Source organism: Arvicanthis niloticus, chromosome 14 (assembly GCF_011762505.2).
Source record: "Arvicanthis niloticus isolate mArvNil1 chromosome 14, mArvNil1.pat.X, whole genome shotgun sequence".
Lineage (NCBI taxonomy): Eukaryota > Metazoa > Chordata > Mammalia > Rodentia > Muridae > Arvicanthis > Arvicanthis niloticus.
Window position 1 is genome coordinate 50,504,331 of NC_047671.1, and position 22,333 is coordinate 50,526,663.

At 37.6% G+C, this 22,333-nt stretch overlaps 1 protein-coding gene and 1 pseudogene across 12 annotated transcripts in view; one reads left to right on the forward strand and one right to left on the reverse strand.

Annotated features, from left to right (window-relative positions):
- The window catches only part of LOC117719719 (protocadherin alpha-7), a 222,463-nt gene that overhangs the window by 108,818 nt on the left and 91,312 nt on the right, over positions 1 to 22,333 (reverse strand). The window lies entirely within an intron of this gene.
- On the forward strand, positions 16,001 to 17,377 carry LOC117720043 (uncharacterized; annotated as a pseudogene).

Sequence of the window (22,333 nt, forward strand, 5' to 3'; positions counted from 1 at the left end):
TCTTAGAGTTGCAGGACCTCTGTCCAGGCTCTTCTGGTTTTTAGTGTCTCTGTTAAGAAGTCTAGTGTGATTCTGATAGTTTTGCCTTTATATGTTACTTAGCCCTTTTCCTTTGCATTTTCAATATTCTTTCTTTATTCTGTGCATTTAGTGTTTTGATTATTATGCAATGAAAGGATTTTCTTTTCTGATCCAATTTATTTGGTGTTCTATAGGCTTCTTGTACATTTATATTCATCTCTTTAAGTTGGGGAAATTTTCTTCTATGATTTTATTGAAGATGTTTTTGGGTCCTTTGAGCTGAGAATCTTTGTTCTCCTCTATTCCTATTATTAGATTTTTATCTTTTCATTGTGTCTTGGATTTCCTGAATGTTTTGGATTAGTAAGTTTTTATGTTTTGAATTTTCTTTGACAGCTTTGTCAATATCTTGTAAGGTATCTTCTACACCTGAGATTCTTTCTTCATTCTTCTGTATTCTGTTGGTGATGCTTACATCTGTAATTCCTGACCTCTTTCTTAGGTTTTTCATTTCCAGGGTTGCCTCCATTCATGTCTCTTTATTGTTTCTACTTCCACATTTTGGTCTTGGAACATTTTGTTCAATTCCTTCACCTGTTTGATTGTGTTTTCCTGAATTTCTTTAAAGAATTTAATTGTTTCCTATTTAAGGGCTTCTACCTGTTTACGTGTGTTTTTCTGTATTTCTTTCAGTTAGTTATTTATATCCTTTTTAAGGACTCTATTATCTTCATGAGATAGGTTTTTAGATCAGCTTCCTGATTTTCAGGCATGTTGGTGTATCCAGGGCTTGCTGTAGTGGGAGCATTGCGTTCTGATGATGCTGAATTGGCTTCTGTTGGCTATGGCCTTGTGCTTGCCTCTCACCATCTGGCTACCCCTGATGTATGCAGGTCTGGTCTTTCTCTCTGGAGCCTACCCCTTGTGTTCCTGAGTTACTTCAGGTCTCCTTGTAAGCCTGTGGCCATGATGTAGTAGATATCATGTGGGGCCTTCAGACTGTTGGGACTTCAGGGGAGAAGTCAAGCTGTTGCCCTGTGAGCAGCTGTTTTCCAGGGAGGCCTTCAGACTATAAGGCCTGTTGCTCAGCTGCCCTGCATGCAGTGGAACTCCTGGGATTCCTTCAGGCTTGGGTATCTTCAAGAGAGTGATCAATGTTGGCAATCTGTTTATTGTTAGCTTCTTGAGTTCTTTATATATTTTGGATATTAGCCCTCTATTGGATGCAGGGTTTGTGAAGATTTTTTCCCAATCTGTAGGTTGCTGAATTTTCCTATTGACTATATCCTTTGCCTTACAGATGATTTCCAGTTTCATGAGACCCCATTTGTCATTTCTTGACCTTAGAGCCTGAGCCATTTACAGTCACAAATAATATAAAATATCTTGGAGTAACTCTAACCAAACAAGTGAAAGATCTGTATGACAAGAACTTCAAGTCTCTCAAAAAAAAAAAAAAAGATCTCAAAAAATGGAGAGATCTCCAATGCTCATGGATTGGCAGAGTTAGCAGTAAAAATGGCAATTCTACTAAAAGTAATTTACAGATTCAACACAATCCCCATCAAAACCCAACACAATTCTTCAAAGACATGGAAAGAACAATTCTCAAATTCATCTGAAAAAACAAAAAAAAATTCAAAATAGCAAAAACAATTGTTAACAATAAAAGAACTGCTGGGGGAAATCACCATCCCTGACCTTAAACTATACTACAGAGCAATCGTAATTAAAAAAAAAAAAAAACTGCATGACATTGGTACAGAAACAGACATGTTAATAAATGGAATAGAATTGAAGACCCAGAAATAAAACCACACACTTACAGCCACTTGGTCTTTGACAAAGAAGCCAAAAAATATACAATGGAAAAAAGAAAGCATCTTCAATAACTGGTGCTGGTCTAACTGGGAACCTGTATGTAGAAAAATGAAAATAGATCCATATTAATCACCTTGCACAAAGTTCAAGTCCAAGTGGATCAAGGACCTTAAAATGAAACCAGATACACTAAATCTAATAGAAGAGACAGTGGGAAAGAGCCTTGAAGTCTTTGGCACATGGCAAAATTTCCTAACCAGAACTCTAGTGGCTCTGGTTCTAAGATCAAGAATTCATAAATGGGACCTCATGAAATTGGAAAGCTTCTGTAAGGCAAAGGATTATGCCAATCAGAAAAATCAGCAAACTACAGCCTGGGAAAAAAAATCTTCACTAACCCCACATCAGATAGAAGACTAATATCCAAAATATATAAAGAACTCAAGAAGCTAATCACCAAAATACAAACCACCCAATCAAAAATTGGGTATACAACTAAATAGAGAATTCACAACAGAGGAATCTCGAATGGCTGAGAAACACTTAAAGAAATGGTCAAAGCAGCAGGCAATGGTGGCACATGCCTTTAATCCCAGCACTTGGGGGGCAGAGGCAGGTGAATTTCTAAGTTTGAGACCAGTCTGGTCTACAGAGTGAGTACCAGGACAGCCCAGCAGCCTGGGCTATACAGAGAAACCCTGTCTTAAAAAACAAAAAGAAAGAAAGAAAGGAAGAGAGAGAGAAAGAGAGAGAGAGAGAGAGAGAGAGAGAGAGAGAGAGAGAGAGAAACAAATGCTCAAAGTCCTTAGTGATCAGGTAAAATGCAAATCAAAACTACCCTGAGATTCCACATAACACCAATCAGAATGGCCAAGATCAAAACCTCAGGTGACAGCACATGTTGGTGAGGATGTGGAGAAAAAGGAACACTCTTCCATTGCTGGTGAGATTGCAAACTGGTACAACCACTCTGGAAATCAATCTGGAGATTACTGAGAAAATTGAAACTAGATCTACCTGAAGATTCAGCTATGCCACTTTTTGACAAACACCCAAAAGATGTCCCACCATGCCATGGGGTCATGTGTTACACTATGTTCATAGCAGGCTTGTTTGTGTTAGCCAGAAGCTGGAAACAACCCAGAAGAATGGATACAGAAAATGTGGTTCATTTACACAATGGAATACTACTCAGCTATTAAGAATGAGGATATCCTGAGTTTTGTAGGCAAATGGATAGACCTAGAAAATATCATCCTAAGTGATGTAACTCTGACCCAAAAATATGAGTACATACATATATGGTATGTACTCACTAATACGTGGATATTAGCCCAAAAAAACCATGCAGAATACCCAAGATACAGTCCACAGAACTCAAAAAGTTTAACAAGCAGAAGGGCCCAAGTGATACCTCAACTCCACTTGGAAGGGAAAAGAAAGCAATCATAGGAGGGGGATGGAGGGATGGACCTGGATAGAAAAGGGGATATGGACGGGAAGAGGGGAACATGATCAGGTATTGGCTGGGGGAGCAGGACTGAAACCCTAATGGCTAACAGAAAGAATGGCAACCTCAGGAGTTAGGAAGTGGGGGATGCTCCAGAATGTACCAAAGACCTAGGAGGTAAGAGACTCCCAGGGCTCAAAGGGAGGGACCTTAGATGAAATATCCTACAGTGGGGAGAGGGAACTTGTAGAGTCCACCTCCAGCAGGAAGACAAGGCATCAAGTGGAAGGATGGGGTTGGCATCCCACAGTCAAAAACTCTGACCCATAATTCTTCCTGTCTGAAAAAAACTGCAGGGACAAAAATGAAGAACAGCCTGAGGAAAAGGAGATACAGTGACAGGCCCAAAGTGGGATCCAGCTCAAGGGGAGGTCCCAAGGCTTGACACTATTACTGAGGCTATGGAGTGCTTACAAAAATTGGCCTATTATGACTGCCCTCCAAAAGACCCAACAAGCAGCTGAAAGAGTCAGATGCAGATATTTATACCCAACCAATGGATAGAAGCTGCTGGCCCCTGTGGTTGAATTAGAGAAAGGCTGGACGAAACTGAGGAGGAGGACAACCCTGTTGGAGGACCAACAGTTTCAATTAACCTGGGACCCCCCCCCCCGAGATCACTCAGACACTGAACCACCATCCAGGCAGTATAAACCGACTAATATGAGGCCCCCAACATATATACAGTAGAGGACTACTGGGTCTGGATTCAGTCAGCAAAGATGCACCTAACTCTCAAGAGACTGGAGGCCCCAGAGAGTGGGAGGTCTGGTAGGGTGGGGGGATGGGGAGAGGGGTCAGGACACCATCATGGAGAAGTGTGTGGGAGGTACAGGATGTGAAACAGTCAGAGGGTAGATTGGGAGGGGAGAAAATCTGGAGTGTAAAAAAAGATTAAATTAAATTTTAAAAAGAAATAATGAAAATGAAGGATGATACCAGATTTAAGAGCATTTAAAAAGGCAAGTCAGACAACGGGTCCTTTACAGCTTGGATTTCCTTTATCATCTTTATTACCATGATTGTAGACTATAATAATTAACTTGAAAGATTGCTTTTTCACAATTCCCTTACATAAGCAGGATATAGAATATTTTTCTTTCAGTACCTACTCTGAACAATAGTGGTCCAATGAAAAGATAACTTTGGCATATACTTCCACAGGGAATGCTAAATAGTTCAACTTCATGTCAACATTTTGTGCAACAACAGAAACAATAAAAAGCCTACAAACTCGTGAAAACTGAACAACTCTCTACTCAGTGATAACTGGGTCAGAGAAGAAATAAATTTAAAACTATCTAGAGCTAAATGAACATGAATGTACAACATACCCAGTCTTATAGAACACAATGAACGCAGTGCCAATAGGAAAGTTCATAGCACTAAGAGCCTCCATGAAGAAATTGGAGAGATATCATACTAGCAACATAAAAACACACCTGAGAGCTCTAGAACAAAAAGAAGCCAACATGGCCAATAGGAGTGGATCACAGGAAATTATCAAATTCAGAGCTGAAATCAAGAAATTAAAAACAAAGAAAAACAATACAAAGAACCAAAGAAATCAAGAGATGTTTCTTTGAGAAAAAACAAGATAAGTTCTTAGACTAACTAAAGGCAGAAAGACTGTAACTAAATTAACAAAATCAGAAACAAAAAGGGAGTCATAACAACAAACATTGAGGAAATCTAAAGAATCACTAGCTCTTATTTCAAAATTCCATATTCCAAAAAATTTGAAAATCTAAATGAAATGAATGATTTTCTTGATAGATGCCATATACCAAAGTTAAATCAAGATCAGGTAAACAATTTAAATAGTTCTGTATTCCCTAAGGAAACAGAAGCAGTCATTAAAGCTCTCCCAACCAAAAGAAGTGCAGGGTCAGATTGTTTTAACACAAAATTCTACAACTTTCAAAGATTAGCAATACCAATACTCCTCAAACTATTCAACAAAATATAAACAGAACATTGCCAAACTCACTGTATGAGGCCCCAGTTACCTTTGGTACCTAAACAATACAAAGATTCAATAAGGAAAGAGAATTTCAGACAAATTTTTTGTATGAACATTGCTGCAAACATAATAAAATTCTCACAAACTGAAATCAAAGAAGACATCAAATACATCACCCACCATGATCAATTAGGCTTCATCCCAGGGATGAAGTGAAAATTTCTGGTTTCTATGAAAACTCAGTTGTGTCATGTGATTTTTTTCTGGAAGCAGACACATGAGAGCATGTTTTGATGAAGCAGAGACACAAGAGGGCATGTGACATTTTGCTGGATTAGTTGTTTGAGAGGGTGCATGATGTCTGGAATGATTATAAAAGGAATCTCATAAACATGGAGGGAACACTTTTGTATTGCTATGCCTTGCAAATGTATTGCTGGTCTTTGCCACAGAATGCTTTGCTGGTCTTCACTAGTCTTTACTTTATAGAGAGAAATGTACCAAAGAACTTCTCATGGCATTCCAACTGATTCTTGCCTCTTCCATTGACTCAGTTCAATTCAGTGGAACCTTGCAGTTTCTGCTGGATTGAGCCATGGCTACTGATTCATGTTTTGTGTTTGCTATTAGACTGGACTGACTGCTGGTAGTGATTTGTGTTTGGAGTTTGCTGTAAGACTGGACTGCTAATATCATGACTACAAAGATTAGAATCACTCCTAAAGAATTACTTCTAAACAGATCAAACCCCCCTTTTCTACTAACCTTCTTTCTTTGCTACCTCTGGTAGGTGGGCTAGAAGGGAGAGTGAAGCATTTAAGAACCTAATTAAAGTAGGTTTTGAAAAATCTAAGCCTACACAGGGATGCATGGATGGTTCAATATACAAAAATTCATCAAAGTAATCCACCATACAAACAAACTGAAACAAAAAAAAAAAACCACATGATCATTTCATTACATGCTGAAAATGGCCTTTGACAAAATCCAACACTCTTTCATGTTAAAAGTCTTAGAGATATCAGGAACAAAAGTAACATACCTAAGCATAATAAAAGCAATATACAGCAAGCCAATAGCAACATCAAATTAAACAGAGAGAAATTCAAAACAATTCCACTAAAATCAGGGACAAGACAAGGCTGCCTACTCTTTCCCTTTCTATTCAACACAGTACTTGAATTTCTAGCCAGAGCAATAAGAAAACTAAAAGCAATCAAAGGGATACAAATTAGACAGAAAGAAGTCAAAGTATCACTATTCACAGATGATATGATAGAATATACAAGTGACCACAAAAATTTCACCACAAAACTCCTGTAGCTCATAAAGACCTTCAGCAAAGTGGCTGAATAAAAAATTAACTCAAAAACTCAGTAACCTTCATTTATAAAAATGATGAATGGCCTTCCAGTTTACACCTACACCCAAAGCAGACCCAGGGCTCTGGCTTTCCACCTATTCCTACAACACCCAGAGCAAGCTTGACTCCTAGGACTTCTGACACACCCAGGATCACGTGTGAGGCCACAACATCTGCCCCAATACCTGGCATAATTGGGAACCCTCAGGATCCAGGCAATGCAGGAACCCCCACCCAGGCAGATGAACACATCCCTTCTGGTTTACACCTGTGCCTGAAGCAGACCCAGGGTTCTGGCTCCCCTACCGCAAGTACAACACCCAAAATAAGCTTGATTCCCAGAAGCCCTGACACACCAGGTTCTCGGGTGAAGCCCCAGCCTCTGCCCCAGTACCTAGCTTAACTGGAAACCCTTGGGACCCAGAGGATGCAAGAACTTCTGCCCAGCCAGAGGCACACATTCGTTCCAGTTTGCACCTGCACCCAGAGTGGGCTATGGCTCTCCCCACCCACTCCTACAACATCCAGAGGAAGCTTGAATCGCAGGAGCTCTGAAACACCAGGATCTCAGGACCTCAGGATTCCAGAATCACAGGATCATAGAGACAGCCAGAATCCCGGGAGTTCTGATGCAACTTGGATCACAGAGCACAGAATCACAGGAGGGACAGGCTCTAGTCAGAGACAGCAAGGTCAGTTGGAGAGAGGCAAGCACAAGAACATAACCAACAGAAACCAAGTCTACTTGGCAACATCAGAACCCAGTTCTCCCACCACAGTTATCCCTGAATACCCCAACATGCCTGAAAAGCAAGATTCAAATCTATAAACCGATCTCATGAATACGATAGAGGACTTTAAGGAAGACATAAATAACTCCCTTAAAGAAATACAGAAGAACACAGGTAAACAAGTAGAAGCCCTTAATGAGGAAACACATAAATCTCTTAAAGAAATACAGGAAAACACAAACAGGTGAAGGAATTGAACAAAATTATCCAGGATCTAAAAATGGAAATAGAAGAATTAAAGAAAACATAAAGGGAGACAACCCTGGAGATGGTAAACCTACCAAAGAGATCAGGAGTAACAGATGTAATCATCAATAGAATACAAGAGATATAAGAGAGAATCTCAGGCTTAGAAGATACCATAAAAGACTGACAACCATCAAAGAAAACACAAAAAGCAAAAAGGTCCTATCTCAAAACACTCAAGAAATCTAGCACACAATGAGAAGACCAACCTAAGGATAATAAGTATATAAGAGAACAAAGACTACCAACTCAAAGGGCCAGCCATCTTCAACAAAATTATAGAAAAAAACTTCCCTAACCTAAAGAAAGAGATGCCCATAAATATACAAAAAAATCTTACAGAACACCAAACAGATTGGGCCAGAAAAGAAATCCCTCCCATCACACACTAATCAAAACATCAAATGCACAAAACAAAGAAAAAACACTAAAAGCAGTAAGGGAAAGAGATCAAGTAACATACAAAGACCTCTCAGAATTACATCAGACTTCTCAATGGAGACTTTAAAAGCCAGAAAATCTTGGGCAGATGTCAGACCCTAAGAAAACAAAAATGCCAGCCCAGGCTACTATACCCAGCAAAATTCCCAATTACCATAGACAAAGAAACCAATATATTCCATGACAAAACTAAATTTACACAATATATTTCCACCAATCCAGACCTACAGAGGATAATAGGAGAATGCCAACACAAAGAGGGAAACGACACCCAAGAAAAAGCAAGAAATTAATCTTCTCACAACAAATCCAAAAGAAGACAACCACACAACTGTAATTCCAACTCTAACAACAAAAAGATCAGAAAGCCACAACCATTAATCCTTAATATCTCTCAACATCAATGGATTCAATTCCCTAATTAAAAGACATAGACTAACAGACCAAATATGTAAACAGGACCCAGCATTTTGCTACATACAGGAAACACACCTCAGTGACAAAGAGAAATGGTACTTCAGAGTAAAAGGCTGGAAAATTTTTTCAAGCAAATGGTGCCAAGAAACAAGCTGAAATAGCAATTCTAGAATTAAATAAAATAGACTTTCAACCAAAAGTTATTTTAGAAAGTTGAGGAAGGACACTACATGCTCATCAAAAGAAAAATCCACTAAGATGAATTCTCAATTCTGAACATCTATGCCCCAAATGCAAAGGCACCCACATTTGTAAAAGAAATATTATGAAAACTCAAAGCACACATTGAATCTCACACAATAATAGTGGGGGATTTCAATACTCCACTTTCACCAATGGACAGATCATGGAAACAGAAGCTAAACAGAGATACAGTAAAACTAAAAAGAGTTATGAACCAAATGGATTTAACAGATATCTACAGAACATGTCATCCTAAAATAAAAGAATATACCTTCTTAGCACCTCATGGAACCTTCTAAAAAAATTGACCATATAATTGGACACAAACCAAGCCTCAACCAATACAGAAAGATTAAAATAATCACATGCATACTATCAGATCACCATGACCTAAGGCTGGTCTTCAGTAACAACAAAAACAACAGGAAGCTCACAAACACGTGGAAGCTGAACAACTTTTTACTCAATAATAACTTGGTCAGGGAAGAAATAAAGAAAGAAATTAAAGACTTAATAGAATGTAATAAAAACAAAGGCACAACATACCCATATACTACTATATGAGTATACTAGTCTGGTCTGACATCTGTGGTATCTTGTGGTCTTCAAGACACCTTTCTAAGATCTTCTAGCTTTTAAAGTCTCTGTTCAGAATTCAGGTGTAATTCTTAAAGGTTTGCCATTATATGTTATTTGGCTCTTTTCTCTTGCAGATTTTAATATTCTTTGTTCTTTACATTTAGTGCTTTTATTATTATGTGGCAGGAGGATTTTCTTTTCTGGTTCAATCAATTTGGTGTTGTATAAGCTTCTTGTACATTTATAGCCATCTCTTTCTTTAGGTTAGGGAAGTTTTCGTCTATGATTATGTTGAAGATATTTTCTGTCCCTTTGAACTGAGAATCATTATCCTCTACTGTTCCTATTATTCTTAGGTTTACTCTTTTCATAGTGACCGACATTTCCTGGATGTTTTGAGTTAGGAACATTTTACATTTGGCATTTTTGTTAACCAATGTATTTTTTCTTTTTATGGTATTTTCTATGTCTGAGATCTCTCTTCCACTTCTTGTATTCTGTTGGTGCTGCTTGCATCTGTAGTTCCTATTCTCTTTCTTAGTTTTTCCATCTCCAGGTTTACTTCCATTTGTGTTTTCTTTATTGTTTCTATTTCCATGTTTGTCTTGGACAGTTTTATTGATTTCCTTTGCCTGTTTGGTTGTATTTTCCTGTATTTCTTTAAGGGGGTTCTTTGTTTCCTCTTAAGGGCTTCTACCTGTTTGTGCTCACTATAATTTTTAAATAAATTATTTATATTTTTAAAGGCCTCATTTATCTTTATGAAATGGAATTTAAGGTCACAGTCTTGCTCTTCAGGTGTGTTAGGATATGCAGGGCTTGCTGTAGTAGGAGAGCTGGGTTCTGGTGGTGCCATATTGCACTGGCTTCTGTTGATTACATTATCATGCTTACCTTTCACCAATTGGTTTTCTCTGGTGTTGGTTGGCCTGTTAGTCCCTGAGAGTAGTAAGCCTCTGGGACTGATTGTGCAGGATAGCTGCAGGCCTCCCAAAAGTCAGGCAGAGCTGTGGGCTGAGTTTTAGGTACAGATCCTTGATGGCAGGTGGAGGTTTGGACCAGAAGAAAGATGAAGATCCAATAGGGCTGGGCAGAGCTCATGGCTGCTGGGCTTGCTGGGGTCCCAGTTGGCATGAGAGGTGGCATGAGGGTCTCTTACCTGGGTGTCCCCAGTTAGAGCAGCACTCCAATGGGGTAGACAGAGACTCTCTCTCTCTCTCTCTCTCTCTCTCTCTCTCTCTCTCTCTCTCTCCAGTGTCTCTCAGTGCAACAGTCCTGGTTTTTCTGGAACTTACTCTGTAGACCAGGATGGCAATATGGCTGCCTTTGCCTGCCTTTGCCTGCCTTTGCCTGCCTTTGCCTCCCAAATACTGAGATTAAAAGTGTACACTACCACACCTGGCATTCTTTCATTCTCCATGTTGGTTTTGAGAATCAAACTCATGTTGCCAACAAATATGCAACTCTGCCTTACCTACCTATCAAGCCATCCCCCTAGCCTGTCTTTATTTTTTAGCATATATAGATGCTTACTACTTTTTGAGACAGAGTTTCTCTGTGTAGCCCTAGATGTCCTGGAACTCACTCTGTAGAGCAGGGTAACCTGAATTTACACATCCACCTGCCTCTGTCTCCTTAATGCTGGGATTTAAATATGACACTATGTGACAAATTTATATGTGACACTATGCCAAGAAGTTTTAATGCTATTGTCTGATGATTTGGATGTTTTGTCATTACTCAGTTTGCTTTCTACATGACTTTTATTTTCCCTTATTGTAACCTGTCTGTTTTGTTGGTTGTTACTTCTGGGATATTGATCCTCACATCTAGAGACATAGGCCAGGAATGGCACTGTGTATCTGACAATTGGCACTAAACATTCTTCAAATCACAGGACAGCTCTTCACAACAAAAAATTACCATCTCAAACTGTCAATCATGATACTCTCAAGAACACTGAAATTGGTGATTTATTAATGCAACATTCTCTAGAAGGCATTCCCAATGCTCTGCATCTTAAGATTCTGTCACTGCTCCCGTGAAGATACCATAACCTGAGCCAATCCTAGAGGAACCACTGCATTCAGAACAGTGGGCAAGAACCCTTGCCCACAACTCTATGCACCAGAACTGCAACTGAGAGCCTGGGGTGCTCAGGACCCATCAGGCACCCAAACCCCACCCCTTTGGAATATCACTCCCCTTCTGCCCTTCACTTAGTACTTTTGGCTGGGCAGACACCTAACTGGTCTACTCCCGTGAAGACACCATATCCTGAGGCATCCTAGAGGTACCATTGAACTCAGAGCAGCAGGATTTCAGGGTTCCAGAGGCAGCCTGAGTCCCAGGAGCTTTTCAACCCAGGAGTTCAGGATCACAGAGACATCTGGACTCTGAGGAGTTCTGACACAAGCAAGATAACTGGAAAGACAGGCTCCAGTGAGAGACAGTGAGTGCAGGTAGCACTAGTTAACCAGATGGCAAAAGGCAAGCACAAGAACATAAGCAACAGAAACCAAAGTTACCTGGCATCAGCAAAACCCAATTCTCCCACAACAGCAAATCCTGCACACCCCATTACACTGGAAAAGCAGGATTTAGAACTAAAAATCACTCCTCATGATGATGATAGAGGACTTTAAGAAGGACACGAATAACTCCCTTAAAAAAATACAGGAGAACACAAGTAAACAAGTAGAAGCCCTTAAAGAGGAAACACAAAAACCCATAAAGAATTGCAAACAAACAAATGAAGGAGTTAAACAAAACCATCCAGGGTCTAAAAATAGAAGTAGAAACAATAAAAAACTCAAAGGGAGACTACCCTGGAGATAGAAAACCTAGGAAAGAGATCAGGACTCACCAGCAGAATACAAGTGATAGAAGAGAGACTCTCGGGTGCAGAAGATATCATGGAAAACATTGACACAGTGTTCAAAGAAAATGCAAAAAGCTCCTAACCCAAAACATCCAGGAAATCCAGGACACAATGAGAAGACCAAACCTAAGGATAATAGGTAGAGATGAGAGTGAAGATTCCCAATTTAAAGGGCCAGTAAATATTTTCAACAATATTATAGGAAAAAAAAACTTTTCTAAACTAAAGAAAGAGTTGCCCATGAACATACAAAAAGCCCACAGAACTCCAAATAGACTAGACCAGAAAAGAAATTCTTCCCATCACATAATAATCAAAACATCAAATGCACAAAACAAAGAAAAACTACTAAAAGCAGTAAGGGAAAGAGGTCAAGTAACATATAAAGGCAGACCTATAAGAATTACACCAAACTTCTCACTAGAGACTTTAAAAAGCTAGAAGATCCTGGACTGATATCATACAGACCCTAAAAGAATACAAATGCCAGCCTAGACTACTAAACCCAGCACAACTCTCAATCACTATAGATAAAGAAACCAATATATTCCATGACAAAACAAAATTCACACAATATCTTCCCACAAATCTAGCACTACAAAGGATAATAGATAGAAAACTCCAACACAAGGAGAAAAACTACAACCTAGAAAAAGCAAGAAAGTAATCTTCCAAAAAAAAAACAAAAGAAGATAGCTACACAAACATAATTCCACCTCTAATAACAAAAATAGCAGGAAGCAACAATCATTTTTCCTTAATATCTCTTAACATCAATGGACTCAATTTTCCAATAAAAAGATTTAGACTAACAGACTGGATACTTAAACAGGACCTAGAATTTTGCGGCATAAAGGAAACACACCTCAGTGACAAAGACAGACACTACCTCAGAGTAAAAAGATGGAAAACAATTTTCCAAGCAAATAGCCAAGATCCAACTCACAGACCACATGAAGCTCATGAAGAAGAAAGACCAAGTATGGATGCCTTGGTCCTACTTAGAAGGAGTAACAAAATATTCAAAGGAGCAAATATGGAGACAAAGTGTGGGACAAAAACTGAAGGAGGAGCCATCTGGAGAACATTCCACCTGGGTATCCATCCCATGTGGAGTCACCAAAGTTAAATGCTGATGTGGATGTCAGGAAGTGCATGCTGACAAGAGCCTGATATAGCTGTCTCCTTAGAGGTTTCCAAGAGTCTGACATATTCAGAAGCAGATCCTCACAGCTAACCATTGAACTGATCAAGGGTTTCCCAATGGAGGAGTTAGAGAGGAGACTGGAGGAGCTGAAAAGGTTTGTAGGCCCATGAGGAGAGCAACAATTCCAACCAACCAGAGCTCCCAGAGTCTAAACCACCAGCCTGGGAGCACATAGGGAGGGTCCTGTGGCTTCAGCTGTATATGTAGGGGAGGATGACCTTGTCAGGCATAGGTGAGAAGGGAGATCCTTGGTCCCATGAGGGCTTGATGCCAAGTATAGGGGAATTAAAAAGTGGAGAGGTAGGAGTCGGGGGGTTGGTGGGGGCACATCCTCATGGAGGAAGGAGAAGGGGGGATGGGATGGAGGGTGCCTGGGTGGGGAAGGGAGAGAAATGGGGTAAGGGGATAATATCTGAAGTGTAAATAAAACATCCAATTTAAAAAAGAAAAAAAGAAAAAAAGAGAAAAAAAGAAGAGCAATACCAATACTCCTCAAACTATTCCACAAAATATAAACAGAGGGAACATAATCTAATTCATCCTATGAGGCCACAGTTGCTCTGATACCTAAACCACACAAAAACTCAACAAAGAAAGAGAACATCAGATCCATTTCACTTATGAACATCAACATAAAAGTACTCAATAAAATTCTTGCAAACCAAATCCAAGAACACATCAAAAAAAATTCACCAGAATCAAGTAAGCTTCATTCCAGGGATGCAGGGATAGTTCAATGTGTAAAAATCTGTTAACACGATCTACTATATTTTAACAGGAAGGGTGATATGTAGGAGGAGCTAAGGGGGAAGGAGTACCAAAAGGAAGAGAAGGAGTAAGGAGAGGAAAAGAAGAAGAAGAGGAGAAGCTAGGTGATGAGAGAGAGAAAGAGAGAGAAAGAGGAGGGGGCATGGAGGCAGATGTTCACAGGTCTCCACCAGTCAAAGATAGTTGATATATCTAGGTTGGGTATTGGGTTCCACTTCTGATTGAGCAATACCAAACTTATAAAGCCTTTGATTAACATTTTTAAAAATTGTATAAGAGCAAAAAGGAAAAGGGAGCATGGGATAGGGGTTTTCTAGGGAGGGGAAATGGGGAACGGAGTTGACATCTGAAATGTAAATAAAATATCCAATAAAAAATAAAAAATAAAAAAATAATAAAAATAAATAAATAAATAAACTGAAAGAAAAAAATGACATGATCATCTCCAATGCTAAAAAAAGCCATTGATAAAAATCCAACACCCCTTCATATTAAACTTATTGGAGGGATCAGGGATTCAAGGCACATACCTAAACATAATAAAAGCAATATACAGCAAGATAATAGCCAAAATCAAATTAAATCGAGATAAACTTAAAATAATTCCACTAAAATCAGGAACAAGACAAAGCTGCCCACTCTCTCACTATTATTTAATATAGTTCTTTAAGTTCTAGCTAGAGCAATAAGACAATAAAAGGAAACCAAGAAATAAAAATTGAAAAGGAAGAAGTCATAGCTGATGCCAGAAGAAAAAAGAAAAGAAAGAAGTCAAGGTATCACTACTCATGGATATCATTGTATACATAAGTGATCTCCCAAATTCTACCAGAGAACTCCTATAGCTGATAAACAACTTCAGCCAAGTGGCTGAATATCAAATTAACTCAAAGAAATCAACAGTCCTCCTTTATGAAAGTGATAAATGGACAGAGAAAGAAATTAGGAGAAAAACACCCTTCACAATAGCTACAAATAGTATAAAATATCTAGGTGCAACTCTAACCAAACAAGTAAAAGATCTGTACAACAAAAACTCCCTGAAGAAATTGAAGACCTCAGAAGATGAAAAAAAAATCTCCCATACTCATGGATTGGTAGGATTAACATAGAGAAAATGGTCATTTCACCAAAAGCCATCCACAGATTTAAAGTAAACCCCATCAAAATTCCAATAAAAATTTTTTACGGGCCTTGAAAGAACAATTCTCAATTTCAATTTCATATAGAAAAACAAAAAACCCAGGATAGCCAAAACAATCCTAAACAATCCTAAATTGCCTAACAGTGCAGACGTGGAATCTGAAGAGGCCACCCCCTGTAATCAGGCAGGACCCCAAATGGAAGGACCAGAACACAAAATTTCAACCCAAAATTTGTCCTGTCTAAAAAAAATGCAGGAGTTGAGCAGAGACTAAAGGAAAGGCCAATCAATAACCAGTCCAGCTCAAAAAATTCCAGAGAGAGAGACAGAGAGACAGAGAGAGAGAGAGAGAGGAGGGAAAGAAAGAGAGAGAGAGAAAGGCAGAGAGAGAGAAGAAAAGGAAAGAAAAGAATAGAATTTAATGAGAATGAAGGCACAACATACTAAAACTTATGGGACACAATGCTTTCATAGCAGTACTAAAAGGAAAGTTCATAGCATTAAGTAGCTTCATAAAGAAATTAGAGTCATGAATGTGTCTGCTGGTTGTGGTCTGTGTGCTGCTCCTGCATGCAGGGAGCTCAGGCAAGCTCAGAAGTCCCGACATGGGTAGAATGACCTATGATGATGTGCATATGAATTTCACTCAGGAAGATTGGGCTTTACTGGATCCTTCTCAGAAGAGTCTCTACAAAAATGTGATGCTGGAAACCTATACAAATCTTGCTGCTATAGGCTACATTCGGGAAGACCATAGTATTGAAGAACATTTTCAAAGTTCTGGAAGACTTAAAAGGCATGAAAGAAGTCATACTGAAGAGAAATCCTCTGAGTTTATTCAACGTGGTAAAGCCTTTGCATTTCAGAGTTATAACCAAAGACAAGAAAGAATTCATACTAGAGAGAAACCCTATGAAGGTGTTCAACATTGTGAAGCCTTTGCATATCACAGTAGCCTCAAAATACATAAAACAATACTTGCTGGAGCAAAAGCCTATGAGTGTAACCAATGTGGTAAAGGCTGTATCTCACAGTTCTCTTCAAAGTCATAAAAAAGTTCATAAAGGAGAGAAACCTTATGAATGTAATCAATGTGTAAAGACTTTACATGTCAAGGTAGACTCCAAATGCATAAACAAATACATACAGGAGAGAAACCTCATAAGTGTAATCAAAGTGGGAAAGCCCTTGGATATCAAAGTGGACTACGATATCATAAAAGAACACATACAAAAGAAAAACCTTATGAATGTAATCAATGTGGCAAAACCTTTGTATATCACAATTATCTTCAAAAACATAAAAGAACACATACTGGAGAGAAACCCCTTGAATGTAACCAATGTGCCAAAGCTTTCACAGGAAATAGTCACCTCCTAAGACATAAAAGAATAAATACTGATGAGAAACCCTATGAGTGTAACCAATGTGGTAAAGACTTTGAATGTCGCAATTCTCTTCAAAAGCATAAACAAGTTCACACAGGAGAGAAATCTTATGAATGTAATCAATGTGGTAAAGGCTTTGCATGTCAAAGTGGTCTCCAAATACATAAAAAAATACAGGAGAAAAACCCTATGAATGCAATCAATGTGATAAAGCCTTTGCATGTCAAAGTAGTCTCCTGTATCATAAAAGAACACATACTGGAGAGAAAACATGAATGTAGTGAATATGGTAAAGCCTTAATATGTCACAGTCATCTTCACATACATAAAAGAACACATACTGGAGAGAAGCCCTTTGAATGTGACCAATGTGATAAAGCCTTTGCATGAAGCAGTCATCTCCTAACACACAAAAGAATACACACTGGAGAACACATACTGGAGAGAAACCTTATGAATGAAAACAATATGGTAAACCCTTTGCAAGTCACAGTAGTCTCCAAGTGCATAAAAGAACACTTACTGAAAAGAAACCCTATTAATGTAATTAATGTGGCAAAGCCTTTTCATGTCAAACTGGTCTCTTGTATCATAAAAGAACACATACAGGAGACAAGCACTATGAATGAAATCAATGTGGTAAAGCCTTTTCAAATCATCATAGTCTTCAAATATATTAAAGAACACATACAGAGAAAGACTCTTTGAATGTAACCAATGTGGCAAAACCTTTGAGTGAAGTAGTAATCTCCTAAGACGTAAAAGAATACAAACTGGTGAGAAACTATGAATGTAAGCCATGTGGAAAAGCATGTTAGTTGTATTCAAAAGCATGAAAGAAACCAAATTGTAGAGAAACCCTGTGAGTGTATTTAAGACTGTGAAGCCTTTGCACATTTCTATAGTCTTCATCATCATGAAAAAAAATCCATACTGGAGTGAAACTATAAATGTATCTAATATGGTGAAGCCTTTTCAAATTTCACAAGTTGTCATCATCATGAAAGTATTCATACTGTAGTTGAGTGTAAGCAATGTGACAAAGCCTTTGTGTTATGTGTCCTCTGAGATCCAACACAACTCAAACTCATGTAACGCAAAGGACTATAATTTATTGTAATGAAGCTGCTACTAATGGATCAGGGCCAGAGAACACACTTGGAAGCTCAACTGTGACACTCCCCGCACCAACCTCCCCATACTAAGCCAGCATGTCATAAAGTTTTAAGTTTAAAAACCAGAAACATCTGCACCAAGATACAGCTACATTTTCTGACCAACCAGGATTTAGAGATAGGTACTTTCCTTATGTATTTTTTATGTCTGCTGATACAAAAAGTGGGTGTTACAGTCTAACCAATCACATCCATTAGTTCTTTTGTGATTAGGAACCTGTATTTTGTTTTGAGGAACAAAAGATAAAAGAAGAGTTTTTTGGGGACAGTCATTGTTTTCAGGAACAAAAGGTGCATAATAGAAGCTGGTCCACTATTGGGAAGTCCCCACCTATCCTAGGACATGGGAACTTGAATTTAGTTTCACCTTATGATTAAATAGAAGCTGATAACCAAAAAGTCAATTCTTAGGACATGTTTCTTTTGTTTCTTCCCAACATTTGTATATCACAGTCATTTTTGAATACTTAAGAAAAAAATCATACTGGAGAGGAAACCCTACAAATGTCATCAATGTGATAAAGACTTTCCCAACACAGTTATACATTTGATAGGAATCTTATGAATATGCAATTGGTAAATATTTACATGTAGCAGTAGTGTGAAAAATAATGAGAAAAAGTGATACCACAAAGGGACCCATAATTGTAGTCAGTGTGGTAACATTTTGCACTTCATGGTATCTTCATGCAAGAGTAGAACATTTTAGTGTACAATCCATCTTTAAAGACTTTGCATATCACAGTAGCCTCTGAGGATGTAACACATTCATACTGAAGTGAATCTGTTACTCTGAAGGATTTGGTAATATGTGTAGCTGAGACACATTCAGTTACACAAGTCTCAACAGTCTATTCAAGCACTATGATATAATGTCCCACTTTATTTTGTCTGCACTTGCAAATACAATAATCTCTCTATTTTGTTTTCACTCTTAATCCCAGTTCTCTTCAGTTATGTAAAACTAATCATCCAGATGTAAAGCTTTATGGGTGTATATTAGTGCCTTTTCTGTAGCTGTGATAAAACACAGTGTATAAGGGAACTTATAAAATATTTAAATTTGGCTTATGGTTTCAGAGGGGTACTGGCAACACAAGTGTCAGAATTTTCCTTCAAATGTTGTGTTCTGTTATCTAGCCTGGATTGGATGTCAGTCATTAGTCAAGGCTACATTTTAACCCTTGATTCTTAAGTGTTAACCTCCTGAGTACAAGTTAATGCATAGATAATATACCTCAATGTGTCCTATTTTGTCAACAGATTTTAACAATGCTAATGTTAAAATGCTTAATAGAGAGAATATAAAAAAAAACATTACATACTTCATATGTATCCAAAACAGCATTGTCATGTGCCTGGTAGAGATGCAATGAGATAGGATATTCAATAATCAACGGTACATCTCACAGGATAGCTTGATTGCTATGGCTATGTATATATCATTTCATGTCCCATGTTTCTTCATGGCCCCATTAATTACCATTTGGCACTTCATCTTGAAGTATGCCATCAAAGGGGATTATCTAGAGGTGTTAATGTAACAGCACTGACATTTATTTAGAAAAAATCATTTCTATTCATGAAAAAAATTAGATAAATCTCATATTTAGCAGCACACCAAAAAGCTCTAGAACAAAAAAAGCAAACACTCAAGAGAAGTAGGTGGCAGGAAATAATAAAATGGGTGGTTAAAATCAATAAAATAAAAACACAGAGAACAATACAAAGAATCAATGAAACAAAGAGTTGGTTCTTTGAGAAAACTCACAAGATAGACAAATCCTTATTCAATCTAATTAAAAGACAGAGAGAAAATATCCAAACAAATAAAATCAAAAACAAAAGGTAAGGATATAACAACAGACACTGAGAACTCCAAAGAAACATTGGGTCATACTTTAAAAACCTATATTCTACAAAATTAGAAAATCTAAAAGAAAAAGATACTTTTCTTGATATATACCACTTACCAAAGTTAAATCAAGAACAGATAAGAAATTTAAATAGACTAATAGTCCCAAAAGCAACAGAAGCAATCATTAAAAGTCTCCCAACCAAAAAGTAAAAAACAAAAACAACACAAAACTCAGAACCCGACTGTTTTAGAACAGAATTCTATCAGACTTTCAAAGAAGAGCTAATGTCAATACATCTCAAATTATTTTACAAAATAGAAATAGAAGAAACATTGCCAAATTTATTTTATGAGGCCACAGTCACCCTGACGCCCAAATCACATGAATATTCAACAAAGAAAGAGAATTACAGACCAATATTCTTCATGAAAATAGGTGCAAAAATACTCAATAAAATATTTGCAACCTAAATTTAAGAATACATCAGAAAGATTATCTACCAGGATCAAGTGAGCTTCATCCTAAAGATGCAGAAATGTTTAAACACATGAAAATCAATCAATGTAATCCACCATATAAAACAAAGTGTAAGACAAAAAACATATAGTCATCTCATTAGATGCTGAAAAGTCTTTGACAAAATCTGATACTTCTACATGATAAAAGTCTTGAAGATATTAGGGATATAAAGGGCATACTTAAACATAATTGTGACAATTTGAAACAAGCCTATAGCCAACATCAAATTAAATGGAGAGAAATTTGAAGCAATTTCACTAAAATCAGGAGCAATACAAGGCTGCCCACTCTTTATATAACTATTCAATATAGTGACGTTCTAGATAGAGCAATAAGACAAGTGAAGAAGATCAAAGGGATACAAATGGAAAGAAAGAAGTCAAATTATCATTATTTGCAGATAGTATACACAAGCAGTCCCAAAAATCCTACCAGAAAACTCCTAAATTTGATAAACACCTTTAGGAGAGTGGGTGGATAAAGACTAACAAAAAATTCAGTGGCCCTCCTGAGCTCCAAATAATATAAAATATCTTGGTGTAACTCTAACCAAGCAAAAAGACTTCTATAATGAGACCTTCAAGTCTTTGAAAAACAAAATTGAAGAAAATATCAGAAGATGGAAAGATTTCCCATGCTCATGGATCAGTAAGATTAACATAGTAAAAATGCCCATCTTATAGCAATCTGTAGATTCAATGCAATCATTATCAAAATTCCACACAATTCTTTACAGACTTTGAAAGGCAATACTCAGCTTCATATGGAGAAATCCATAACTGGATCTCGGCATGCAGAAAAATGCAAATGGATTCATATCTATCACCCTGCACAAAACTCAAGTCAAATTGGATCAAGGACCTCAATATAAGCCAGATAAACTGAACTTCCTAAAAACCAGGTGAGCTAAAAAAATTCCTATACAATAAAAGAAATTCCAGAGGTATAACCATCCCTGGTTTCAAGCTCTACTACAGAGCTATAGTAATAAAAAGTACATGGTATCAACATGAAAACAGATAGGTTGGTGAATGTGATAGAATTCAAGACAAAGATGTCAATCCATGCACCTATGTACATGTGATTTTTTTCTATAAAGAAGCCAGATATACACAATGGAAAAGTGAAAGCATCTTTAAATAATGGTGCTGATCTAACTGGATCTCAGTATGTAGAAAAATGCATAAACCTCAAGTCAAATTGGATCGAAGACTTCAATATAAACTAGATAAACTGAACTTAATAAAAAAGAAAGTAAGGGATAGCCTTAAATACATTGGCTCGGGAAACAACTCCTGAACACATTAATAGAACAGGCAATAAGATCGACAATCAATAAATTATACCTCATAAATATGAAAAGCAAGGCAAAGGACACTGTTAATAGGACAAAATGGCAGCCTACAAAATGGGAAAAGTTCTTGATCAACTCCACATCCGACAGAGAGCAAATGTCTAAAATACACAAAGAATTCAAGAAACTAAACATCAACAGACCAAATCTAATTTTAAAAATGAAGTACAGAGAATTTTTAACAAAAGAATCTCAAATGACTGAGAAACACTTAAATGTTCAACATCCTTAACTATCAGGGAAATGTAAATCAAAACTATCTGAGATTCCATCTTATACGTGTCAGAATGTCTAAAATCAAAAACACAAGAAACAGCTCATGCTGGTGAGGATGTGGAACAAGCGGAAAGTTCTCCATTGTGGGTGGGAGTGCAAACTTGTACAATCAGTAAGGAAATCAATATGGTGGTTGCTCAGAAAACTGGGAATCAATCAATCTCAAGACCTAGTTATGCTACTTTTAGGCATATACCCAAAGGATGCTTCATTCTACCACAAGGACACTTGCTCAACTATGTTGCTAGCAGCTTTATTTATAATATCCAGAAACTAGAAACAACCTAAAGAATGAATAAAGAAAATGTAGTACATTTACACAACAGACTATTACCCAGCTGTTAAAAAAAAATAACATCATGAAATT